Source organism: Zootoca vivipara, chromosome 3 (assembly GCF_963506605.1).
Source record: "Zootoca vivipara chromosome 3, rZooViv1.1, whole genome shotgun sequence".
NCBI classification, from domain to species: Eukaryota; Metazoa; Chordata; class Lepidosauria; order Squamata; family Lacertidae; genus Zootoca; species Zootoca vivipara.
Window position 1 is genome coordinate 80584664 of NC_083278.1, and position 18322 is coordinate 80602985.

General features: G+C 42.9%; 1 protein-coding gene across 1 annotated transcript in view; it reads left to right on the forward strand.

Annotated features, from left to right (window-relative positions):
- Positions 1–1312: 1312 nt before the first annotated feature.
- The window catches only part of CDC42EP3 (CDC42 effector protein 3), a 29718-nt gene continuing 12708 nt past the window's right edge, over positions 1313–18322 (forward strand). The window contains exon 1 of the mRNA XM_035108266.2: positions 1313–1543. The gene's annotated coding sequence lies outside the window, so the exon portion shown is untranslated. The remainder of the gene's footprint in view (positions 1544–18322) is intronic.

Consider the following 18322-nt stretch of genomic DNA (forward strand, 5'->3'; position numbering starts at 1 on the left):
TTCCCCAGCCACTCTGGGCGGCTTACAGCACATGAAAAATGTAAAATATCAGATATTAACCTCACATCTCTTGGACATTTTAAGAGGGCACCAATAAAAAAAAACTCATGCTTTTTGTGTTAAGCAGTAAACACAATTACATGTCACCCATCAAGCAATTTCACTATACTTCATTACATATCACCTGTTGATATATAAACCCCTCAACAGCTAAGTTGTGGCCCACTACCGTTAAGCAAGTGCCGCTGGCATGCTGTTCAGACGCCTGCTTAGGATGCTTCAGTTTGCACAGAGCTTTTCTGTGCTATAGCACAACCATTGTTAATTGTGTTTTATTGTTGAGATGCTAAATATTTTTTGCTGTTTTATGAGTGTACTGTATTACATTGTCCTAGACACTTTGCTTATTGTGTGGTATATAAGCCTAGGAGCAAAGTGTGAGGCACCTTTGCCCCCCACATGTTGCTGAACTCAAATCATTCCTGGTCATGGGCCATGCTTGCTGGGGCTGATGGAAATTGTAGTTCGTCGACATCTGTTATTCAACACTATCAAATAGCAAATGGCAGAATGGATGGGGTTATGAAACCTAAGAAATCCACTGATTCAGATCTTATCAGGTGTGCAGAAAATCCAGAAGACAGATTTCACTTAAGGTGGGCAACACATAGTCATAGGCCCTACAAGATGGATGGCCCACTGTCATGGAAGCTTTAGTTGAGGCTCCAGCATTGCAAGGGATTTTACTAGATGACCCTCAGGGGTCCCCTTCCAACCCTACAATTCTATGATTCTGGTACCCTTGTTAGCAAGGGCACAACTAGTCACTCCTAGAGTGGGTAGGTGGCAGGTTTTGCCCTCACTGTCGCATTGCCCACAAGTGCATGGATTTACCATTCGCCAGGAACGAATGACGTCACTAGCCCACCGCTGCGTGGCCAATGACACCATCCCAATTGCCCACGAGCGCATTGGCGCGCGGCGCCCCTTGCCCGCTGCCCAGGTAGCCCCTAAAACGCGCGCACCGCCGGACCTCCCGCCGCCCCTCAGAGGCGGCGGCGGATTTGTGCAAGGGGGATGGAGGTGGAGGGAGCCCTGAAAAGAGCCTCTGAGCGGGAACTCTTCCTGGTCCTTTCGGGCTGACGGGGCTGGAAAAGCCACTCACCGTCGCCCGCTTGCTGCTGGCTGTCTCCCTTTCGTCCTCGCCTGGCTGGCGTCGTGCTGGAAGAGGCAGCATTTTCCCGTCAGGGGGCGACGTGAGGAGGAGGAGGAGGCAGCAGCAGCACGGAGGGGCGGGTGCTATGGGTGACAGGCGGTCACAGGTGCCGCGGCCGCCTCTTGAGTCGGATGAGAGGCGCCTCCGCGCCCCAACCAGCTGCTGCCGCTGCTCCCCTCCCTCCACCCTACGCGCTGCTGCTGCTGCTTCAGCCGTCAGCCAAGGGCAGCTCTTCCGAGGCGGCGCGTGCAGGAAGGGCAGCACGAGCCGAGCAGCTGCGCGCGAGGGAGCCGGGGAGAGAGAGAGACTCATGCCTGGCAGAAACCAGTAAGTTGCTGCTCCTGCGAGCCGCTGTTTGCAGCAAGAGCAGGGGAACGGCTGGCTCTGTCTTTGCAGCCGCGGCGATCTGCTTACTTAATGTTTTATTTTGCATCTCCTCGCCCCGTGAAATCGTGGGGAGGGCAGGAGCGGCGCGTTGCATGCAGAGCCAAATGCGGGCTTGGATCGGCCCGGGCTGGAGCCGCGGAAGGGGTTGTTGCGAGGCCACGGCAACGGCGGCCGGCTGCTCTCTGCTTCGACACGCGCAGCCCCCCTGCCTTTGGTCTTTTTTTCTTTTCTTTTGGCGCATGCAACGGGGAGTAAGGATTGCGCGGGGAGCCGCCCAGCGCTGTAGGATGGCTCCTGCTTTGTGTATGATGCCAGTGAAAGGCAGAGTCGGAGATATAACGGGAGGATTTTGCGAATGGTGGGGAGAGGTAAAGGGGGGAGGGGTGTTAAGGTGACACAGGGGCCACTGACAGGGCAGGCTCTGAAGCGCGTATAGCGGCTGCAACGCAGAGAACAGGCGCAGTCCAGCCTGGATAGCCTCGCAGAATGGACACCCCCGTCCCGCAATGCAAATGGGGCCCTCTAGGGAGAGATTCTGCGCGATCTGCACATAATTTTAATGCGGCGTCTTTGAGAATGAGGGGAAGAGAAATGGGGTTGTGCGTCTGTGTCTCTTGTGTGCTAACGGGCAGGAAATTTCCCAAGCCACCTTCTTACAAATTCTCTCCTGTGTAGAAATTGCCTGTAATTTCCAGGCGGAGCTTTACAGTGAATTGTGCCTGCTGTCGGTGAGCAGAATCAGTGCATAACCAGATATGAAATTCTAAAGCTGATATACTGAAACCCACACACTGCATGATTATTTATTACACTTCTCATACCACTCTTTCTCTAAAGAGCCCAGGAAGATGTACATGGTTCTCTTGTCCCTCTCCTTTTATCCTCACAACAACCCTGCAAGGTAGTTTAGGTTGAAGGATGGTGGTGCGCTGTCAAAGGGTGCTTATGTATTTCAGGGCTTAGTATGGATTTGAACCTAGCTCTTGCTAGTCCTCACCTGACATTCTAACCACCACTATGCCAGTTTTGCTTTTCTGATTATTATTTTTAATGCTGTGACAGTTCACATAATCAAGCTTGATACCAGGTACATTGACCAGTAGCTGCCCTGTTTTGTAGGCTTTTACATTCATCGAATGAATAAAAATCCATGTGCAGATCCCTCTTTAGCAAAAGCCAGGCAGGCAGGCATGCAACCCATTTGCATGCACCAATGTTGTCATTCATTAGCACATGTTAAAGGAGGAGCTCAAACAGGGACCTGGCTTCTTTCATGGTAGTAGCGTAGCTGCAAAACTAATGGTGTATGCTGGTTGTTTCTTTTTTAATTATTTTAAAACCCTGCAGATTTCGTTTTCTCTGAACTGTATCCAAATGTAAATGGCAAGTCTTTGCTTCAGGAGTCAGTTGTATTTTATTTTATTTTAAAAAACCCAAAAACCAATATTTTCAATTCTGCACTTTTGGACGAACCAATTTAAAAATAAAAAGTTGCCCTCTTACTGAATTACTGCATAGTCAAGCAGCTGTGACCTTAATTGCCTTAAAGGAGAGACAACAGAAAACCTGAAGTGAGTGCACAAATCCTGGAAGATAGGCTAGAAGTAGCCCTTACACATGCACAACTACCATATTTCTGTTAAATCAGCTGACATTTATTTTTCTAGCCATGCTGTGGAGGTGGACATTAATTTGAGAGGACATGTTAAATGAAAAGGGGTGTTACCTTAACTCTGCTGTGCTTGCTCTGCCCTTTTCACAGAATCCTTAATTAGGTCTTTGCTTCCCTGTTTGCTGTTCTGTCAGCTGTAGCTTATGGGCGTTTTTGCATCTGAAGCTTAAATCAGGTTGTGCTCAAATTGGCTTCTAATATTAATGTAAAACATTAGCTATAATGTACACTTGATTTACCTTCCTTAATGTAGGATAGAATAGCAACATTCGTATGTGGTATACAAATAGTACTGAAGGGTCTCGTAAAACTTAAGTAGTGCCTTTCTGGATCAGAGCAGAAGCCCTGTGTTCAGTCTTCAACAGCAGCCAGCCAGATGTTCCTGGGAATCTCACCAAGAGGGCAAGATGGTCTCTACTGTTTGATCCCAGTTTCTGTTTTGCTGTTGGGTGTAATAGCCATTGATAGACCTCTCACCCCATGGATTTGTGGGCTCCTTTAGAAATATTAAGCTGGTGGTGATATTAAGCTAGAGTGGTACCATAGCATCACTCTAGCTTGTTTGCTTGCTGGATTTAGAGCCCAGTCAATCTCAAGGACTCAGCGTCAATAATTATATTAATGTAATCTATCCATCCATATCCCTGTCCACCCAAACCCAATGTGAATAAAGCTTTCAACCTTACACCACTTCAGTTCAGAGTTTGGTGAGCCTTCTTTAGAGGATGATCCCAAAGTTGTGTGGCATGCCTTAGTGTGACTTTTGTAGGCCAAGTTTGGCACTTGGTGTATTTTAGAGAGAGTTCCTGATTAGTCTTGGAGGAAAGGGTAGGACATAAGACTGCAGATAGTTTCCTAGCTTTGTGGGGCCCTGACCACTTAGTGAATCCTGTAGGTTAAATATGGGTTGAGGTGGACTACTTATTTCCCTTTATTAGTCCTTTTTAGTGTCACATGTGAATATTGTGATTTCCCTTAAAAACGAGGTTTAGCCTCATTCTCTCCACAAATACACAGCTCCTTTTAGATGCTATGTTCTTTACTATGTTAATTACAGTTGGGATACAGCTATTAAGTTGTCAGGGTGTCTTCTTGTCAGAGTGTGTGTTAATTTCATTCATTCCATTCCCTTTGGCAATTTTCCTACATTCACTCTCTATTCTTCACACTCTACTAGTAGGGCTTCCATTTATAGAGAGATGGCAAATATATTTGGTGCAATCAGGGAGTGGCATTTAGTTAGACGCAGCTAGAAATGGGCTTTTAAAGGAATACTTGGGCAGGGATTGTGCAAAAACTGGAGTCATTTGTTGTACCCATTTGTCCAAAATTCATCATTGTCCACTGTACCAAGGAAACAGGATATTGTTCATAGAGAACAATAAGAAGCTTTAAGAAGTCTCTTAGTTTCTTGCTGCTTCAGCAGGGAAGGCTATCGTTGTCTGTGTGACTTTCACTGGTTATTGTCTAGTACTGTACTCTAAATTGATGCCATTTGGATTACTTGTTCTCACCAACTCCCAGTCTTTTTTACGCTTTGATCCTAAACACATTTGCTTGGAATAGAGGTCATCAGCCCCTCACAAGATGCTGTGTGTAGTATTCTCAGGTTGCAATTTTGAATACAGAACACTGCTGTTAGAAAACCAGGAGGTTCATACAATTTGCAGTTATTGAGACATGTTGCAATAATAACCACAAGCTGCCTTCCTGCATACCTTTCTGCAAGTGTAACATATAAAAAGCAGGAGAGGAGTAGCAGTTGTAAAGCTAGGAATGTATGGCAAATGCTCTGTGTGAAGCCAGAAGAACTGGAGCATATCTCTACACTACAAGCTTATAGATGTCTTAAGTATCATTACTTCCCCCAAAGAATCTTGGCAACTGTAGCTCGGTGTGTGTGCCGGGAAGTACAGGAAGGAGGTTCCCACACAGTACTACAATTCCCAGAGCTTTCTTGAGACTGTAGTGCAGATATGGCCAGCATTATTAATTTAACAACCCCTTTGATCAGCAAACTTCATCATATTTCTGCTACCTCCAGGAAGCTAGATTCTTTGAAATACATCAATCAAGTACAGGTGGTCCAAAACTCTCACACTACAGCAACCTTCACCAGCCTGTGCCCTCCTGATGTTTTGGACTTTGGCTAGGGCTGGTGGAAGTTGTAGGCCAGAACATCTGGAGAGCGCCTGGTTGGTGAAGGCGGCACTACACAAATCATATGCTTTGCAAAAGTGGATGTAGAACCACCCTACTTTCATAGCAACCCCCTTCCTACTAGGAATCTTGGGATGAGCCCAGAACCTCCATAAAGGAAGGTCAAGGTCATAAAGCTGAGGTCAAGTGGGGCACGGATTGAATTTTATGTGCTTGTTGGAACAAGGGGGAAAGTTTGCACTCAGTCTGGGAGACAGCCTTTTAATTTAGCAACTCATCTGCTAGCCAGAGGCCAGCAGGAATTCTGCACAAGCACTGAATGAGCTGGCAAGACATGAGACTCCATTTTCCTCCTCCGGGTTGCTTGGTTGAGCAGGGAAGAAAAGTGAATCCCTCAGTGCAGTCCCTTCTCTGCCAGCTCACTTGGGAGAATACACCTTTTGCTTGCTTTCTTTTTTGCTAGGCTGTTAAGAGGCCAGTGACCTGGATATTCGTGCTGGACATGGAGGAAAGGGATCCATGAAAATCCAGAATGCTAGCAGGCTCTTAGCAGGCAGGCTAGTAAAATATATTACAGTACAGGCAAATAACTTTTGTGGACTCTTACACCAAATCCTGCATGCTAGCACTGGACATCAGATCACAAGATGATGTTTGCAACACTGATGATGAGAAGGCCAGACAACTGAGTAAAAAATGCCCTTCCTTGCCACTGGGTAAAGTGGATTAGTTTCAGGGATGAAAATGTTTTCTTCATTCTAGTTAGGCTGTTTATTCAGTGCTAGGGGAGGGTGACTCCTTCCATGACTCTTCATCATTTTCATATGACAGGGTCTATTACAACAGGAGATGAAAGGAAAAGGAGTTTACAGTCATTTTAAAGCTTAGGAGGTACTATCAATTATAGCAGTAGGCAAAGCAATTAACATGAATTTAAAAACATTAACTTGTAGGTAAGCCCTGCTCATCTAAATGGAACATCCTTTTAAAATAAGTGTATTTGAGATAGCAGCCTTAGGTGATTTTACAGTCAATTTCGTTTCTTGTTCCAAGTGTATCTACTTTATTTTTGTTTAACAATCCTTGTCCTAAATTAGGATAGCACATTCTTGAAGTATAGGGGATAACTATTAGATTGTGCATTTAAAACCTCTTGCTCAGGGCTGGTGCAGATGCAATAATGGCTCTTTCTCAACCAGCCAGCTGGAAAATTAGGGTTTCATTGCCCTTTCCCCCTTTAGCTCCTTCCTCATATGGACCAAATCCTTCATCCCGCCTAAATCACAGCTAAAGGGCACAGCAAGAGTGTCCGTTAACCATGGTTGAAGCTAACCAGGTTCCCTCTTGAGCAGGGTTTCTTAACCAGCTACAAAGCCAGTTTTTAAATCCTGGTGAAGCAGGATGCCTAACTTGCATTAAATGTGTTTCAAGAACAGTGCTCTTATAGCCATTTATTGTAGTTATGGCAGGGGAGAGGAATTTTCCCAGTGAGGGAACACCACTCCTCCATCTGTCCTCTAAAGTAGTCCAGGTGGGAGCACATTTGTGATGGAGCCAGGGCAAAAAGGCCACTTATTGCGCACCAGCAGACACATTCAAGTGCTTAGGAGGAGTGTGTGGAAACGTAAAAAGCCTCCCCACCCATTCCCTTCCTCCTCCTGGTCTTAAAACTAGTGCCCAGCCTCCCTTTCCTATTTACAGATTGGGTTTAGCTGAATGTTGTGATGGGGGTGAGTAGGGATTTTTTGATCAGCTGCAATTGATTGGCAGTCACTTTTTTTTGCCTACTCCATACTGTAGAAGAACATGGTTGGAGCACTTAGAGGTGGGAGCTGAATAAATAGCTTCATTGGTTTGGTCACTTGTCAAGTGTGTGTGAGAAAGGGAAGAGGCTGGCACAAAGAGCACCCTGAGACACTTTTCGGGTTTATAGTTATTCCAGAGACTCACTTTTCAGGTTGTGTGATTCATGGGGCAGGTTATAGATCAGTTTTTAGGCTAACCTATTTGGAGTTGTGGGGTCTAAGGGGGTGTGAGTCAGGAAACCCTCCTGCTTCAGCTGAAGGGGGTCTAGTGCAGGGAAGACCCAGAATTAAGGCCAACTTCTTTTCCTGCAGCACAGACTCACCCAATCACAAGATGCCTATCAGACTGATAGATAATATGGAATATTTCCCACACATTGGCTTCCTTCCCCTATGAGTATCATAAGGTTACAACTTGTCATTAATAAAATGGTCTGTATTTAAACTCACGCCTTGTGTCTTTCCTGTTTATTTCTGGTATCCTCACACAATGTACAATTTAGTGGCCCTGTTTAATCATGTTTAAGAGACAGCCAGCATTGTACCTGCTCTGGTAACAACAAACAAACAAACAAGTTATTCAAAAAGAGCAGTATAGAAGAGGAAGTGATTATAAACCCCAGCTAAACAACGGAAATGGAGTGAATATAATATGTTTTAATCTGATGCCTTCATCATGGCCTACTGTAGGGTAGATAATTATTGTTTCCCTAGTATTATTTTCATCTTGATTCTAAACATGTTTCCGTGAAATAAGTAAGTCCATTGATTTCAGAGGTTTTGTTTCCAAGAAAGTGTGCTTGGGATTGTGGTGTTGTCTTCCTTTCTTCAGTGATTTGATGCGAGTCTCACTAATTTCTGTAGAAATTGCTTCCAGATTGTCACACATCTGCACATGAGGGATAGTAAAATTCTTCATGCCGCTCAGCAAGATGATATAGATGACAAAGCTACCCTGTGGTGAGAAATTTCACCTCAGAGTAGTTTATCTTTGTGGGAAGAGACTGAGAGACATCAGTCACAAAAAGTAAAGATGGGGTATCAGAAAGTACAATTGGCGCTAAGATACCTTTCTCTTCAGAGGATTTCTTGGATACAATTTATGTTCATGCTAAGGATGATTTCACATATGCTATAATATAAGTTCATAACCAGAAAAGTGTGAAACTGCTACCATCCCCTTGTTCATTCAAGCTGTTACCTCAAAATTGAATATTCGCATTACATATTAGCTATCACTTATGATGGGTTTATATCTTTTCTGATAAGTTAGAACCTATTCAATTATCTTAGTTTCCTCTGCTCAAGGAATTGTAAGGTTTCTTTGGGGATCCCTTGCAAAGACTTACAAGCAGTCTCAAATAACTTCATTTTCCAGGATTCCCTGAAGCAAGGTGTGACAATTAAACTGGTATAAATACTGTTTATGTGTATGGTGTAAAGTTGCATTTCAGATTATGGCTACCAGCCACCCAGTCTGGAAATGGGGAGGAACCAAATCTGCATTGGCTCCTTTTTGGCTTCTGGGCATAAGGTGCCCTATAAAATCTTAGTAGGTTTCAATGCTCACCACGCCATTTGTTCCTTGCTTCCATCCTGACTTTTCAGGTCAACCTCATGCACCTTCTTGACGGTACCATTCATGTGCCAGCTTCAGTCATCAAGGGCACATAGAGAGCCATTGCAGGTAGCTGCTCTGTAATTGTAAAAATCTGCTCCCTTTAAAACCCATCAAAATCCGAGCCCAGTTGCCATGTTGAATTGCTGGAAGGTTGATTTGTTTGGGCTGATGCTGTCCTAGAAAGAAGAAGGTTGATTGTTTGGGTTGATGCTCTACTAGAGAGGAGAAATGTGGCTAGATACACGAACGAATAAACTGCTTCCAGGGGTCCCCCTCCCTGCCTTTGGCATGTGGCTAGTGCTTATTATCTTAAGTCAGTGATGTCCAAACTTGGCCCTCCAGCTGTTTTTGGACTACAACTCTCATCATCCCTAGCTAACAGGACCAGTGGTCAGGGATGATGAGTTTGGCCATCGCTGTCTTAAGTGAAAGAACTCGATTTAGGCTTTTATGCCCACCTGTCATGGAAGTCCTTATTCTCAATCCTACGGATGTGCAGACAGAGCTGTGGTTCCTTGGTGGTAAGGGAAAGAATTCTCTACATATTCAGAGGCTTGGCGTTTATACTTAGCATATTCTCTGCCTCGTATTGCAAATATATTCTTGCATTGAACCCTGGCGATCCCTGCATGTGGCAAATTGCTTGAAAGGGTTTATTTTCCTAAACCTATTCTTTATCCTACAGGCAGCAGCTGTGGCACAATGCGCCTCCCCCACCCCACCCTCTTGCTGGTAGGCATGGAAGAATGCACTTCTTCGTTCAGGGAGTTATGCTGTCTGAACTTCAGATACAAACCAGCACTAGAATTCTGATTTTGGAACAGAGTCTGACATATATCTGATACACATATCCAGACACATCTGGATATTTGGCTCTTAAAAGGAATTCTCAAATGTCACTCTCTATTACCAAGCTGGCATTTTACATGCGTTTTGTAAACTATATTATGTTTTACAGAAGAGGCAAATTTTCTCTCTCTCTTCATGCATTTTTCACATATTGTTTGTATGGGAGTAACTGGATCTTCTCATCTAGGGCAGAGTTAATTTAGACTAAAATCACTTTAAATTGCCTACCACAATTAGTCATTGACTATCATTTTGCATTTGATATAACCCCCTCTAGCTTTGCTATAAAATCAAATTAACTGTTGAGGATAATATGGTTTAAGTTAGATTCCTAAACTCCCTTTAATTCAATTTATTCTCTGAGGTGAACAAGCTAGAGCTGGGATGTTGTGGAAGACAAGAGACATATACTATTATTTTGTCTATGTTTTTCAGGATGCACATTCCATATACACAGTGAAGGGTCTGTTTTCAGTTACAGATACCAAGAACTGAAGAATGCCTGCTGCCAGTGTTACTAATGATAAATTCCCAGTAGGGAGTTGTCTTTGCTGTCGGTTTACCATTTACGTTTTCAAATTCTGATAATGAGCTCTACTTTGGGCAAACAATCCATTGCGGGGCTTTGGTTACTATATTCTCACCCCCACCCCCAATAAAATTCTATTCTATTCTGCTCATAACTTTGTAGGTAGTGGTGATCACTTCCCATTCCGGCCCACTCTCAAAGCCATATCAACCATGGCAGCTGCTGCATGAACTGACTCCCACATGCAGGCATGACTACGTGAAGGCCAATGGCATGGCTTCATCCTCGTTGATGTTGAGTTTGCATTGACAGGCTGCTGGTATGGCTTGTTAAGTGCTCAAGAGTAGTATGCAAAAACCATAAGTGACCCTCACTGTGCATGCAGCCAGCAGTTAGTATCCCTTGTGGCCACCATAAGGGAGGTGGTTGTGACAATATGCTTCCACAAATGATGGCTAGAGGGACACGGTTGATGCTGTGGTCTAAACCACTGAGCCTCTTGGGCTTGCCAATCAGAAGGTCGGCAGTTCGAATCCCCGCGACAGGGTGAGCTCCAATTGCTCTGCCCCAGCTCCTGCCAACGTAGCAGTTTGAAAGCATGCCAGTGCAAGTAGATAAACGGGAAGGTAAACTGCGTTTCCATGCGCTCTGGTTTACGTCACAGTGTTCGATTGCACCAGAAGCGGTTTAGTCATGCTGGCCACATGACCCGGAAAGCTGTCTGTGGACAAACGCTGGCTCCCTTGGCCTGAAAGCGAGATGAGCGCCGCAACCCCATAGTTGCCTTTGACTGGACTTAACCATCCAGGGGTCCTTTACCTTTTACAGATGATGGCTGTGGTCTCAAGTTTCATAGTGGTTTCGCTGAGCACATGGAGCTCTGTGGGGGCAGATGACGATTTAAACATGTAAGTGCTAGAAAAAAATGTGCCTTGTGCACAATGATCCTGATTCTGAGGAGGCAAGGATGATAAGAACGATGATAAGAATAATATAACAATGTGACATGTCAATTATGCAAACATCTGACTATAATTATATCCAATCCCATTGCATCATGGTAGAAAAAAATTTATATTTAAAAAGGAGTTGCTCTTAAATGTGACAGAATAGTAAGGATGTAGGAGAATTGTATCCCATAAAGATATGCAATACATGATAGACCCATTTCAGCATTTGCTTTTATAATGTTTTCACAGTAAGAATGGACAGTAATAATAATCCCTGCATTGTAGGGCGTTGGACTAGATGACCCTTGGGTTCCTTCCAACTCTAAGATTCTGTGATAATTCCATACTTCAAATGGCATTCGAAAATACTTTCCTCAGTGTTAAGGATGTTAAGGACAGGAGTAGGGTAGCAGCATCACCTTGCCTGAATATGCTGAGGGGTTCCTACTTTATGGCACTGCCTTAGAATGATGTTTACCTGGAAAGAGAATTTTCTTAATCGTGACATTCACTCTGTGGAATGTTCTCTTCAGGAAGGCTTTCCTGGTTCTAAATCTGCAATGGGGCCTTTTAGATATAGCTTGCAAAAGAGGTAAAGCTATGTATTTCTACACAACTTACTCCTAAAAGCCCACTCCATGGGAAAGTCTCAGACCTAACACTGAGCAGAGAAAAGTTGGATATAATCCATAAAGAAGCAAAAGTGTTCTTGAACTACTATGATGATTCTTCTCCATGGTGCATGTGCAGAAGAATTTGTCCATGGATCATATCCCTTACTAGTTTATCAATTTTATACTTTCTCAGGGCCTAATTCTTTGGGTAGTATCTGATGAAAATAATGAGTCTCGAATACTTTGAGGAGTATGGAGTTTCTTTAAGCTAAATATATGGGATTGTTGGCATCGAGATGAATTGCAGTTCCACAGGGGTCACTGGAAGAGCTTTAATTTCAACTCAGTTAACCTCAGCTAATTTAAAATACATTAAAAATGTTTAAATCATATGCTTTCACTCAGACTTTTTACATCAGCCCTTGCATGTAGCTAGTGGTAATACTGTGTGTGTGTGTGTGTGTGTGTATATATATATATATATGGGGAACCTTTTCTTAATTTACCATGGAAAATCGACTCAATTAACCAGCATAAATCCAGTCCTGAGACATTAGCTATGGGAATTACATGCCAAATCAATTTGGTGTTTTGTCAGTTGATAGTGTCTGAGCCTAAAATCCTGCAGTGTCGTTTGCTGTCTTATTTAGTTTGGCTTAAGACTAAAGCAAAGTCTTTTGCATTTGGGAGTCTACCAAAACTTGGCAGCTATATCTATTTGCCATGGAATCCCTGGCCTGACACACCCAAGATCAAATATTTGATTGGATACACCTTGTTGCTTGTGAATGTTTATGTTTCCAGTATTAGAAATTTAATGTTCTTTTGTTCATATTGTGCAGGTTTGGATTTAATGCTAAACCATGCTTTAGTGTTATGAGAACAAGCCTAGGCAAACTCCTTTCTCCTATAGTAGGCTACAAATAAGGGTTCAGAAGCTTTGGGTTCTATTATAGATTAGCCAAAGCTTGCCATGCTGTCCAAATCCAACACACTTTACACTCTACAATGTATGAAGATGACTTGTTTCAACAAAGCATAGTTATGATTAACTACTGTTTAGGGTTTGGATGTGTGGATAATCTGAAGCAGAAGCTTCCAGTGTCACTGCAGAAGTGCTGGAGGACACAGAGAGGCATTTGGAACCAGCCTCACTGTTGCTCACCCTTGTAATGCTAAGCCATGGTTTAGTGTTGCATGCCAGCTAGATCATTGTTGGGAAAGTCCATAGATAAGATCAAATCAGTGAAATGGTAAATGTTATTAAGATGAGATCAGACAAAAACTGAAATAATTTCCCTCAGAGAAACCCTGCTTCTTCATTAACATGCATAGAAATATCCATACTTTTGTTTAGTCAGCTATAGACTTACATTGGCATGAAGTGCAATCGTATGCATATATATTTAGAACTTAGTCCCATTGAATTCATGGGGGTTATTCATAAGTAAGCATGTTCAGGACTATAATCTAAAACCAACCATTTCAGCTTAATGACTAATTCTATGGTGTTTACTCAGTCTACTTCTGTACCCTCAATATCTGCCTTCAAGTACTCCACATAATCAGGGTTTGGGCTGTGCTTTTAGACATCCAACAGAACATGCAGATATTGAGGCAAGGTATGCAGGATTGGTGCTGAAGACTGGAGGCACAGTCTCCATGCGTTTGGGGATCGAGTGGACACCCCTTCTCTTGGACTGCGACTGTCATTTTAGAGTGGTCCAGCAAACTATCTCCTGAAAATCAGCTTCTGAAAGAGTAATTGGATGAAGAACACTGTTCAGTCAATCACTTAATGCCTTTTCTCCGTATTCCCCCCCCCACTGTATAAAATGGAGGTCTAGCATACTATTTTAGAGGTTGTGACTGAAACACGGTCTAATTACTGTTTATTTTCGTCTGCTGAATGGAGTGAGGCAGTTGTAGTTAGGCAGAGCCCACACCTACAGTAGGCAGAGAGAGCCATCTGCATAGCTTGAAAGATAGTATTAAGTTACACATCAAAGAGAACAATATCCCAGCTTGTCTCATTTTCCTAAAATAGGGGGTGTTTGTGATATGTAGATATGTATCTACTGCAGGGGTGAGCAGCCTCGTTTCCTGTGGGTGGGAGGAATAGAAAAAACAACGGAAAGGGTTTGGTAGACAGAAAACAACAGTATGGCAGAAAGAAAGGAAGGAAGGAAGGAAGGAAGGAAGGAAGGAAGGAAGGAAGGAAGGAAGGAAGGAAGGAAGGAGGGGCAGCCCTCCCACTTGTTTCTGGTCACACTGAAAAGGGGAACATGCACCTTTGGCTCTAGTACTGCCCACACAGACTACTCCCACCCACTACTGGCCTACAACCCCAGCAGAACCCTTGAAGAAATCCCTTGACAGGAAAGAAGTTCCCACTTCTTATCTGCTGGATGAAGGTGCAACATGACATCTGTGTGATTATCTCTTGAGCAAAGGCCTGCTAGAAAGTGGGAGACAGGACTCTTCTTATGCTTCAAAAAGAGTCTAGATCTCAACCCATATCTTTGGAGTTGGTGTAGTATTATCTAGAGCAGGGGTGAGGAACCTCCTGCCTATGTCCCCAGTGTTGCCTTACAGGGTTCTCTATCCAGTCCTAAGGACTCTAGGTCCCTCAAAAGCAAATGCAGACATGGCATTGCAAGGACTTAAAAGACCTGGGACACAGGCCCAGACACAAATTTTCATAGATATCTGGGAAGTTAAGGCTAGGGTTGCCATATTTCAAAAAGTAAAATTCTTTAAGCTTTCTGAGCTGTTTCTGCTGCTTTTCCCATTGCGTTGCCATACACCCAGGTTTTCCCTGACATTTTGCTGTTTCGGCAAAATTCCCCCTGACACCATTTTTTCACTGGAAAACCAGGACATGTCAGGAATTTTCCTGACGGATGGCAAGCCTGAGTTAAGGCAGTGGTGGCTGGGGTCTTACCAGCAATGTGGTTCATAGTGCGCCCAGCTGCCTTGTAAGCAAAGTAAAAATATTTATGTTTTAGAGAAGGGACAGGAGGAAGGAGATCTGTTGTGTAAGACCTCCCAATCAACCATAATTGTGGAACCAGAATTTGCTGGTCGAATCCCACCCCAAAATAGCAACAGTTTAGAAGTGCTCTGAGAACTCGGGGACTTATTCCATCCTTCATTCTACAATTTTGTGCACTAAGTTTGCAGTAGCATGTATCTTTTCGGAACTTAGCCCACACTGATTTTGCATCACAGAAATTTAGGGTGAAGCAATAATTTTGGATTGGGCATTAGGTTCCCACGGGACCTCTCAGGTAGTTTCCATGCTACTATATGGACATTAACTTCCATTTTGAGCAAATGGAAATTAAGTGTTTTGTAGTTTTAACTGCAGAAATTTGGAAGGCTTAAAATTCTTTGGGCTGGATCCAGAATTCCTGCGAGCCATGGTGAGCTTCTTGGAAGCAGAGCAGAATAAAAATGTAATTAATTAATAACAGCATTATTATTATTACTGTTACTGTTGATACTACTACAAGTTATCTGATAATAGTTTTCTTCACTATGGTGAGATGCATAGTATTATATTTCTTATTTAAATTGTAATAATTATTTCTAAAAATGCATTTTTAGTTATAAATTAATGCATGCAAATATTATGAAAAGATTTGCTCTCTTTAGTCTTTTGTGTGTGTGATGAAGTTTTTGTTCTTTCTTGTTCTTTGTACACTACTCTTTCCCAGTAGTGTACCTAAGGGGGAGAGAGGGGGGTGTCCTGGGTGGCGCTGCTCCCAAAATCAGTGCAGCCTGGGGTTCGGCTCCCAGCACGCTGGGCTGCTGCATCCCACCACCCAGCCACAGCTCTATCTCCCCTTCTGCAGCTCTTAACTCAGTTTTGACCTTGCACTTGTCATTGAACAAGTTACTTACTTTCAGTTGATTTTAGCATCTTATGCCAAATTGTAGCCAGTTCCTCTTGCCAGCCATTTGCCAAATGTCCTACAAAGATCTAGCAATCCATTAGTAGCTCTGACCCATATTTTAAAATTAGAAGCTTACACAAAGTCAGCTGATAGAAACTGAATGTGTCTACTTACACCCTAGAAAACCACCCACCCCCCGATACTAATAGCTGGAAAATAACTTGGGGTTATACTGGGAATGATTTGCCAGAGCTTTTCCCTCCCAATGGTTGTGAGCACTTTTAAGAGTGAATGTAATCAGAATCCTAAGCCACACCTTTGTTATCTCAGATTCCCACACAACTCTTGTTGAATGTTACCTTGGCCAAAGTAGAAAAAAGTGTTCAACTCACTCCAGCATCAAAGAAAAAGCCCTTGTCATCTTTATCAGTAGTGATGTAACGCCCAAAGTGGGAGAAGGACTATTTTATACATGTGTAAGGAAGCACTGCACTAAGATTTTTCACTTTCTTCAACCCACTGCACTGCTGGCTTACTTTTGTATTTATTATTTAAAATGTTTCTATGTGGCCCTTCAATGAAACTTTCAGGTTGAGTTACCATGGAATAATCTGTTGTCTCTCGAGACAGAGGGATGCCAGCAGCAACAACACAGAAGCATAACAACAACAAATAAACACCAGCAGCGATAATCATACTGCACAATCAACAAACAGCAGAAAACAGAAATCGTCAAACAGTTAAAAACCAACCATAAAATACAACGGAATGCATGAAACCACAGTTAGGCTTTCAGTTCAAAAACCCAGGCAGATAAATAGGTCTTTGCCTTGCCCTAAAATGATATCAGAGCTGGTGCCCTTAGATCAGATGACACTCTGCAAATTATCTATTTTAATACACAACTCTTTTTCAACAGGCCATTTCCCCTAATTATACCACCATCCAAAAACTAAGAGAGATTGTGTGTGAAATATTTAAAGGTTAATGAATTTATCACACCAACACTTTTTCTTATTTTGGAAGATGTTCTTTTCAGTTGAAGGGTATGTAAGCCTAGAAGTGTCCTAAAACCCATTTAATTATTATTTATTTATTTATTTATACCCTGCCCTGGGTATACTCTGGGCGGCTTCCAACCGAATATTAAAAACAGTACAGCATCATAAATAGCAACTCATCTGATTACCTGTGGTAAGTAAAAACTACCCCACCCTCTGGCTAAGAGCTGGAGAAGGAAGCCTTCCTAAACTAGAACAGCTGATTTATTCCCCCTCCCCCTCTCTTTTAGCTAGTCAGTGTGCAGACCTTAGGAGCGGGAAAGAAGGGAGGCTATTTTCTTCTGGATGTCCATTTGCAAGGACTTCAAAATATACTTGTTTTAAAGTATTTTAGTTAAAATCAATGGGACTTGCTTTCAAGTAAACCCTTAATTTACATCACTGCTGAAATATAAGTGCTCGCTTTTACTTTGCTTTTGAAATAAATGACACCAGGCCAAAACCTGTAGAATAGGCAAACTGTGTGGTTATTTCTACCCTGCTTATGAGTAGCTATTACTGCCTAATGTTGACTTAAACATAAGTCACAATACAACTGCACCTGTTTCAGTTGACTTAGTGGGGCTGCACCGATGCACATGGCTTGAGAATAGTAGTCAGAGATTCCCATGTAGACCCAGAGAGAGCAACGTAACAAATAATTGTTGCTGTCCAGCAAATTTCACGAACCACATCAAGCATTTCCTAGGACTTCCTTTTAACTAAAGCCATGCACAGTTCAACATTACACACAGTCATTTGTTTTCCTGTTACACTAGACAAGAGCCAAGGCAATAAGGTTGTTTTTTTTAATGACCCTTAATGCACAGATGGCCTCAAGAAGGGTTAAATGTGAAGGAGGATTCTAAAAGGAAGGTTGAAGCAAGTCTTGGCATGTCTCTCCTGCTAGTCAGAGGTGAAAGCTATGCATAAGGCTGTAGAATGTCACTGCCACCTAGGATTTCCCTTCAGCTTACTGATAGGAAAATGCCACAGCAGAAAGTAAAGCTGCTCTTACTACGTAATTGTTAAGATTGTTTGAGTAACATTAACATGACAGTAGGAAGAGGTTGGCCATAAATATAATGCCTATTTGTATCATTAGGGGTTAGCGCACTTAAGTGGAGTTTTAGTATTTTTGTGCAAAGCTTTGCTTTGGGGTGGGCTTCTCAAAATCAGGAAGATCGCTCCAGTAGCACATGGGGGGGAATCATTCAAAGGCCACTGGGAGGTATCTTGTGTAAGCTATCATAACAATGGGTTTAGGATATCCTTAATTCATGGGTCATGTAATGATGCTTTCAGGGACCATTCCCAACATGCATGTCCAGAAATCCATGCTCCCACAGAACACCCTCAAAGTTACCAAGCGCCTATTCAAACATTCAAGAGGGCATATGGTGGAGTCCTCGTATCACCTTGCAATTCATTTGTGGAATCACTTGTTTGAAAATGTTGCCACATAGCTTTTCACAAAATTCTTCTCTCTCCTGAAGATAAAGCTAGATGGCTTATCCCCATTCCATTAAACTTCCTACATTTAAGGGATTCAGATGTTTAAGCACTTTCTTCATAGCTGA